The following is a 9,403-nucleotide window of genomic DNA, read 5'->3' as shown; positions in this document are numbered from 1 at the left end:
ATCCTAGAGACCAGGTGGAGGTCCGTCTCTCAGGATCCTAGAGACCAGGTGGAGGTCCGTCTTTCAGGATCCCAGAGACCAGGTGGAGGTCCGTCTCTCAGGATCCCAGAGACCAGGTGGAGGTCCGACTTTCAGGATCCTAGAGACCAGGTGGAGGTCCGTCTCTCAGGATCCTAGAGACCATATATATATATATATATATATATATATATATATATATATATATATATATATATATATATATATATATATATATATATATTAGGCAATGATTCCCACTTTTAGGGATGCAAAACTTTGCAGTGAGTCCTCACAGCATGTGAATAAAGGCACAAATAGCATTGTGATCATTTGAAATGTGACAATATCTTCAAAGAATACGTTAATATTCTCAATTTAAATTAATAAAATAACCCTCATTGAAGAAATAAAGATTATCGTTCATTGAGCAAAAACGCCCCCTGCTGTCCCAATAAAGTTGGAACCAGTTGAACAATGACAGGATAATCCGGTGGCCCAGACACTAGCTAGCATGCAGAGTAGTCCGAGTCCAGCCAATGCAGCCGCACAATCATACACAGTAAATAACCCAAACTCCAAGAAGATATTTTAGATTGTTTTATGTTATTTAGTTTTCAGGTTATTAAAATTAAAAGTAGCCAGCATCATTATCCCGGCGCTATTTGCACTAGGACCCCTTTGTTGTCCGAATTACCGCCTGAAGGAAAAAGAAAACGCTATAATGGAAATATTTTGCAAGCTTTTAAAAATATTTATTTCTTAAAATTCTAACATTTTTTGTAATGTCTAATAAACACTTAGACCAGACATGGCCTATTTCAGCATTTATTTGTGACAAAGGCAACAACGGCAGTGAGCAACGACATAAACCATCAGCATTGACCAACAACAGAAAGCAACGACATTAGCCAATCAGAAGGTAAAGACGTAAAATACGAAGTCTACATATGCAGCAAACACAAGTGCAACAACATACATGTACATTTACATCATTCAACATTTATATGTACAATAAATACAAATGCAACAGATACATGTTCAACATGTACAACATGTACATATGCAAGAAATACATACTCAATACTGACATATACAAAAAGCAACAACACTTGTCAAAAACATTAGGCCATAGACATGTACCAAAGACACATTGGAACAACATAAACCAACAACATGTACACATATTACATATACTTTTTTTTTTTTTACACAAACGGAACCCCATAGATAACAAGTGAGCGCGCATCTGCCAGCGGAAACTGCCGGAGGACACGAAGAAGAAACGCAACGGTTGTGTATCCATAGATAAGAAGTGAGCGCGCATGTGCCAGCGGAAACTTCCGGAGGACACGAAGAAGAAACTCAACGGTTGTGTATGTAGCTTCAGTGATCTCACGGAAGTTTGGCTCTAACCTGGATTTCGGTGAGTTTATTATTATTTAATTAATATGGTTAAATCTTGTCAACGTAATTTAACTTTAGGAATGAGAATTGTTAGCACAGCCAACAATAACTCTGACTTTCTGATACATGTTCGTTCGTGTTCATGTAGCAGACGTGACGGTTTTTTTCCCATTATTAAACGTGGCCATGTCTACCCCTCTGCAGTTTCTCACAAAAAGTAAAAGAGAAAAAGGTATTCCACAGTGCTGGTTGTAATGTGATTTAAAATCATGATTCCTGCAGACATTTTGTTTTAGATGACTGAAAACACTACAACTGTGGGTCAGAAAATCTTCATTTAGTTGTGTTTTATTTTGAATGCAGGATTCAGACATCGCATATGACTTCACCCAGGTCCTTGTTGGGGTTGACTGAGGACACGCCACCACAGAACTGTGCAGTATTGCAGTAATCTTTGAAGAGAACATTGTCATGGACGAGATTTCTACAACCTCTCAAGCACTTTGTCCTCTCTTTGGCATAATGTATGCCGTCCGTCTGGATTATCCCAAAGGTATGAAGAATACATGGACAACAAATGCTCAGCCTACAAACATAAAAAAGGTTAATGAAGACCAAAAGTAAACCAAAGTATCTACAGAGATATGGGTTTTGTATTGGATTGATGTTTGGTCTTTTTTGCATTTCATAAAGTGTTTTTTCCAGTGAGTAAAATGCTTTTGCAACACATGTTGAATATAGGTAAATCAAAGTTGTTAATTTGCTACCAGCTGACTTGCATCTAGATGTTTGAAGATGTATGTATGGGCACTGTGTAATAATCCAATGCAATTAATCATGTATTATTCATGTTTCTTAGAATTTGAACAGACTTAATGTTAGCAGGTCTTACTGTTGCTCTGACACATTTAGGAAAGTGTGTTGTGAATTGAGAGCCTTTCTGCTAGCTTACACCCAGACCAAGCATCACCTTATTCACATTCACTCTCGTTCTTAAGTCTCACTCATACTGTCATGTAGCACATACTCTGGTTTTCTGACTCACTCACTCACACACATGTACACTCACATAACTCAGTCCTGCTCACAAACGCATAACACTGAGGAAATATTTCAGAGCAGGCGTGTCAAACTCAAGTTCCCGAGGGCTGGTATCCAGCAGGTTTTTGCTGTTTCCTGGCGCCAACACACCTGATTCTCATCTAATGGATCCAACAGTCGACCATTCATTTTGGTCAGGTGTGCTGGAGTGTGGAGATAACAGAAACCTGCAGGAAACCGTCCCTCTAAGACTGGAGTTTGACACCTGTGATTTAGAGAACGGTAAAAATTGACCAGAATCTGATCCATAGACCAGAAGGATTTCGCTCCAACTGGTTGTCATCATTTATGACCTGTATTTTCTCTTCAGTTTACTGACTGGTCTGGTTTTCTGCTAACAGGAACGTTTTGACTAGGGCTGAAAAATTAATGCATAAACAAACATTGATATATCTTCAAGTACTGTTATTCAGATTGCAGAATATATACACATTTTTAACTAAGGTCAAATATTGAAAACTCCATTATAAGTGTGGTGGTACGGAGATGATCTGACTTAAAAATTGCATTGTATAAGAAAATGTCTTGTCAATCAGCAGTGGAATAACATTATTTTGTTATTATTTAGTTGTCCCCCCCCACCCCACCTCCCTTTTTTAATTTTTGCCCAACTTTATCTTTGTCACTTTCAGACAAGTGTCAGACTGAAGAGCATGCTAATTCTTGTTGTTTGCAAATACTGAAATAAAAATACACTGGATCTCATGTCATTTGGTAAATTATTTTCAGGTTGACTAACATGGCACTTACATAACCTAAGTGTAGTGAAAAACAAATTTCAAGTAAAGGTAATTCATTTTGGCAGAATATAAGTTCATGAGACTCATGGCATTTGAGTTGTATCAGCTTGATTTGAATTTAACTTGACTAAAACATATTAAGTGATCACAACAGCCAAAAAAGTACAGCTCATTTCAATGTGTTAATTTCACAATTAGAATTTACAGTTTAAACAAAAGAAACAAACAAAAAACCGACTAAAATGATTGTTTTTACATAATTTGCATGTCCAATGAACAAAACTGTTTTGTGATAAGTATTACACTATTTCTCCGTTTCCGTTACCAATATTTATAGTTTTAACAAATAAATTTGATTCTAATCACATATTGTTGTTGTAAATCTAACAAGAACATTGCGTTTAATAATTTACAATGGATCGCTGTGATTTAAACTAAAAGTAAATGTTTTGCTGTTTACTATTCTGTAGGGATTTAACATAGTTTTTATCTAAATTCAACGGCCTTTTCTTACAGTGCACGAATAAGGTTTTGATTGATTGAATAGCGGAGGATGATAAATCATTCTATAGATCTAAGCAATTTGTCCCCCTTATTTCTAAAATGACGGCTACGCCATTGGCTCGCTTAAGGACATCAATTGTCTGCCATTAATCTATGTTATTCTAAACAAGAAATGTCTGTTGTTATCTGTAACCCTCTTCAAGGAAGAGAGTTCAGTTCAATTCACGGGCCGCCTCGGCCTGACCGGGCCGCGCTGCACGGGCCGCCTCGGCCTGACCGGGCCGCGCTGCACGGGCCGCCTCGGCCTGACCGGGCCGCGCTGCACGGGCCGTCGAAACAGACATTTAAACGGGAAGAAAAACAAGACATTGAAGTTTATTCTGAAAAAGTTTTAAAGCTGATCGCTGTGTGTTGGCAGAAAGTGGTGACCGACCTGGTGAGCCAACTGGGTCGTCCATCTGGATCGGGGCGGAGTTAACGATGTCTAATTACAGATAATTCTCTGTCTAAACGCCTTTGTGTGGCGTGGCAGCATTCCTGAATCTGATCAACAGGAAGTCTGCTGGCCAGAGTGGCATGCTGCACTGTGATTGGTCCAGACAAACAGGAAGTAGAGTTAAATATGGAGTGGGGTCTTCCTGGAAGTTTTCCTTCGTTTTACCGTTCACTGAGGTGTTCCATGACATCACTGTCCCCTCGCTACAAGGTCGTCTGCGTCCGTCTGCGTCTGTCAATGTCTGCGTCCGTATCTGTGTCCACGTCTGCGTCCGTATCTGTGTCCACGTCTGCGTCCGTATCTGTGTCCACGTCTGCGTCCGTATCTGCGTCCACGTCTGCGTCCGTATCTGTGTCCACGTCTGCGTCCGTATCTGTGTCCACGTCTGCGTCCGTATCTGCGTCCAAGTCTGCATCTGTCCACGTCTGCGTCCGTATCTGTGTCCACGTCTGCGTCCGTATCTGTGTCCACGTCTGCGTCCGTATCTGTGTCCACGTCTGCGTCCGTATCTGTGTCCACGTCTGCGTCCGTATCTGTGTCCACGTCTGCGTCCGTATCTGCGTCCACGTCTGCGTCCGTATCTGTGTCCACGTCTGCGTCCGTATCTGTGTCCACGTCTGCGTCCGTATCTGTGTCCACGTCTGCGTCCGTATCTGTGTCCACGTCTGCGTCCGTATCTGTGTCCACGTCTGCGTCCGTATCTGCGTCCACGTCTGCGTCCGTATCTGTGTCCACGTCTGCGTCCGTATCTGCGTCCACGTCTGCGTCCGTATCTGTGTCCACGTCTGCGTCCGTATCTGTGTCCACGTCTGCGTCCGTATCTGTGTCCACGTCTGCGTCCGTATCTGTGTCCGTATCTGCGTCCGTGTCTGTGTCCACGTCTGCGTCCGTATCTGTGTCCACGTCTGCGTCCGTATCTGTGTCCACGTCTGCGTCCGTATCTGTGTCCACGTCTGCGTCCGTATCTGTGTCCACGTCTGCGTCCGTATCTGTGTCCACGTCTGCGTCCGTATCTGTGTCCACGTCTGCGTCCGTATCTGTGTCCACGTCTGCGTCCGTATCTGTGTCCACGTCTGCGTCCGTATCTGTGTCCACGTCTGTGTCCGTATCTGTGTCCACGTCTGTGTCCGTATCTGTGTCCACGTCTGCGTCCGTATCTGTGTCCACGTCTGCGTCCGTATCTGTGTCCACGTCTGCGTCCGTATCTGTGTCCACGTCTGCGTCCGTATCTGTGTCCACGTCTGCGTCCGTATCTGTGTCCACGTCTGCGTCCGTATGTGTCCACGTCTGCGTCCGTATCTGTGTCCACGTCTGCGTCCGTATGTGTCCACGTCTGTGTCCGTATCTGCGTCCACGTCTGCGTCCGTATCTGTGTCCACGTCTGCGTCCGTATCTGTGTCCACGTCTGCGTCCGTATCTGTGTCCACGTCTGCGTCCGTATCTGTGTCCACGTCTGCGTCCGTATCTGCGTCCACGTCTGTGTCCGTATCTGTGTCCACGTCTGCGTCCGTATCTGTGTCCACGTCTGCGTCCGTATCTGTGTCCACGTCTGCGTCCGTATCTGTGTCCACGTCTGCGTCCGTGTCTGTGTCCGTATCTGTGTCCGTATCTGTGTCCACGTCTGTGTCCGTATCTGTGTCCACGTCTGCGTCCGTATCTGTGTCCGTATCTGTGTCCACGTCTGCGTCCGTATCTGTGTCCGTATCTGTGTCCGTATCTGTGTCCACGTCTGTGTCCGTATCTGTGTCCACGTCTGCGTCCGTATCTGTGTCCGTATCTGTGTCCGTATCTGTGTCCACGTCTGCGTCCGTATCTGTGTCCGTATCTGTGTCCGTATCTGTGTCCACGTCTGCGTCCGTGTCTGTGTCCACGTCTGTGTCCGTATCTGCGTCCGTATCTGTGTCCACGTCTGCGTCCGTATCTGTGTCCACGTCTGCGTCCGTATCTGCGTCCACGTCTGTGTCCGTATCTGTGTCCGTATCTGTGTCCACGTCTGCGTCCGTATCTGTGTCCACGTCTGCGTCCGTGTCTGTGTCCACGTCTGCGTCCGTATCTGTGTCCACGTCTGTGTCCGTATCTGTGTCCACGTCTGTGTCCGTATCTGTGTCCACGTCTGCGTCCGTATCTGTGTCCGTATCTGTGTCCGTATCTGTGTCCACGTCTGCGTCCGTATCTGTGTCCACGTCTGTGTCCGTATCTGTGTCCACGTCTGCGTCCGTATCTGTGTCCACGTCTGCGTCCGTATCTGTGTCCGTATCTGTGTCCACGTCTGTGTCCGTATCTGTGTCCACGTCTGCGTCCGTATCTGTGTCCGTATCTGTGTCCGTATCTGTGTCCACGTCTGTGTCCGTATCTGTGTCCACGTCTGCGTCCGTATCTGTGTCCGTATCTGTGTCCGTATCTGTGTCCACGTCTGTGTCCGTATCTGTGTCCACGTCTGCGTCCGTATCTGCGTCCACGTCTGCGTCCGTATCTGTGTCCACGTCTGTGTCCGTATCTGTGTCCACGTCTGCGTCCGTATCTGTGTCCACGTCTGCGTCCGTATCTGTGTCCACGTCTGCGTCCGTATCTGTGTCCGTATCTGTGTCCGTATCTGTGTCCGTATCTGTGTCCACGTCTGCGTCCGTATCTGTGTCCACGTCTGTGTCCACGTCTGTGTCCGTATCTGTGTCCACGTCTGCGTCCGTATCTGTGTCCACGTCTGCGTCCGTATCTGTGTCCACGTCTGCGTCCGTGTCTGTGTCCACGTCTGCGTCCGTATCTGTGTCCACGTCTGCGTCCGTATCTGTGTCCACGTCTGCGTCCGTATCTGTGTCCACGTCTGCGTCCGTATCTGTGTCCACGTCTGCGTCCGTATCTGTGTCCACGTCTGTGTCCGTATCTGTGTCCACGTCTGCGTCCGTATCTGTGTCCGTATCTGTGTCCGTATCTGTGTCCACGTCTGTGTCCGTATCTGTGTCCGTATCTGCGTCCGTATCTGTGTCCACGTCTGTGTCCGTATCTGCGTCCGTATCTGTGTCCACGTCTGCGTCCGTATCTGTGTCCACGTCTGCGTCCGTATCTGTGTCCGTATCTGTGTCCACGTCTGTGTCCGTATCTGTGTCCACGTCTGCGTCCGTATCTGTGTCCACGTCTGCGTCCGTATCTGTGTCCGTGTCTGCGTCCGTATCTGTGTCCACGTCTGTGTCCGTATCTGTGTCCACGTCTGCGTCCGTATCTGTGTCCACGTCTGCGTCCGTGTCTGTGTCCACGTCTGCGTCCGTATCTGTGTCCACGTCTGCGTCCGTATCTGTGTCCGTATCTGTGTCCACGTCTGCGTCCGTATCTGTGTCCACGTCTGTGTCCGTATCTGTGTCCACGTCTGCGTCCGTATCTGTGTCCACGTCTGTGTCCGTATCTGTGTCCACGTCTGTGTCCGTATCTGTGTCCACGTCTGCGTCCGTGTCTGTGTCCACGTCTGTGTCCGTATCTGTGTCCACGTCTGCGTCCGTATCTGTGTCCACGTCTGCGTCCGTATCTGTGTCCACGTCTGTGTCCGTATCTGTGTCCACGTCTGCGTCCGTATCTGTGTCCACGTCTGTGTCCGTATCTGTGTCCACGTCTGCGTCCGTATCTGTGTCCACGTCTGTGTCCGTATCTGTGTCCACGTCTGCGTCCGTATCTGTGTCCGTATCTGTGTCCACGTCTGCGTCCGTATCTGTGTCCACGTCTGCGTCCGTATCTGTGTCCGTATCTGTGTCCACGTCTGCGTCCGTATCTGTGTCCACGTCTGTGTCCGTATCTGTGTCCACGTCTGCGTCCGTATCTGTGTCCACGTCTGCGTCCGTATCTGTGTCCACGTCTGTGTCCGTATCTGTGTCCACGTCTGCGTCCGTATCTGCGTCCACGTCTGCGTCCGTATCTGTGTCCACGTCTGCGTCCGTATCTGTGTCCGTATCTGTGTCCGTATCTGTGTCCGTATCTGTGTCCACGTCTGCGTCCGTATCTGTGTCCACGTCTGCGTCCGTATCTGTGTCCACGTCTGCGTCCGTATCTGTGTCCACGTCTGCGTCCGTATCTGTGTCCACGTCTGCGTCCGTATCTGTGTCCACGTCTGCGTCCGTATCTGCGTCCACGTCTGCGTCCGTATCTGTGTCCGTATCTGTGTCCACGTCTGCGTCCGTATCTGTGTCCGTATCTGTGTCCGTATCTGTGTCCACGTCTGCGTCCGTATCTGTGTCCGTATCTGTGTCCACGTCTGCGTCCGTATCTGTGTCCGTATCTGTGTCCACGTCTGCGTCCGTATCTGTGTCCGTATCTGTGTCCACGTCTGCGTCCGTATCTGCGTCCACGTCTGCGTCCGTGTCTGTGTCCACGTCTGCGTCCGTATCTGCGTCCACGTCTGCGTCCGTATCTGTGTCCACGTCTGCGTCCGTATCTGCGTCCACGTCTGCGTCCGTATCTGTGTCCACGTCTGCGTCCGTATCTGTGTCCGTATCTGTGTCCACGTCTGCGTCCGTATCTGTGTCCACGTCTGCGTCCGTATCTGTGTCCGTATCTGTGTCCACGTCTGCGTCCGTATCTGTGTCCACGTCTGCGTCCGTATCTGTGTCCACGTCTGCGTCCGTATCTGTGTCCACGTCTGCGTCCGTATCTGTGTCCACGTCTGCGTCCGTATCTGTGTCCACGTCTGCGTCCGTATCTGTGTCCACGTCTGCGTCCGTATCTGTGTCCACGTCTGCGTCCGTATCTGTGTCCACGTCTGCGTCCGTATCTGTGTCCACGTCTGCGTCCGTATCTGTGTCCACGTCTGCGTCCGTATCTGTGTCCGTATCTGTGTCCACGTCTGCGTCCGTATCTGTGTCCGTATCTGTGTCCACGTCTGCGTCCGTATCTGTGTCCGTATCTGTGTCCACGTCTGCGTCCGTATCTGTGTCCGTATCTGTGTCCACGTCTGCGTCCGTATCTGCGTCCACGTCTGCGTCCGTATCTGTGTCCACGTCTGCGTCCGTATCTGTGTCCGTATCTGTGTCCACGTCTGCGTCCGTATCTGTGTCCGTATCTGTGTCCACGTCTGCGTCCGTATCTGTGTCCACGTCTGCGTCCGTATCTGTGTCCACGTCTGCGTCCGTATCTGTGTCCACGTCTGCGTCCGTAT

At 48.4% G+C, this 9,403-nt stretch overlaps 1 long non-coding RNA gene across 2 annotated transcripts; it reads left to right on the top strand.

Annotated features, from left to right (window-relative positions):
* Positions 1 to 1,369: 1,369 nt before the first annotated feature.
* On the top strand, positions 1,370 to 3,226 carry LOC306761914. 2 transcript variants are annotated; one of them, XR_013771486.1, is made up of 3 exons: positions 1,375 to 1,444; positions 1,574 to 1,657; positions 1,789 to 3,226. It is a non-coding gene; the product is annotated as an uncharacterized lncRNA (long non-coding RNA). The 2 variants fall into 2 exon arrangements; XR_013771485.1 differs by lacking the exon at positions 1,574 to 1,657 and having other exon boundaries at positions 1,370 to 1,444.
* Positions 3,227 to 9,403: the final 6,177 nt, after the last annotated feature.

The sequence above is a fragment of the Telmatherina bonti genome (genome assembly GCF_933228915.1).
Source record: "Telmatherina bonti genome assembly, chromosome: 10".
Taxonomy (NCBI): Eukaryota; Metazoa; Chordata; class Actinopteri; order Atheriniformes; family Telmatherinidae; genus Telmatherina; species Telmatherina bonti.
This window is presented reverse-complemented; position numbering and strand designations above follow the sequence as displayed.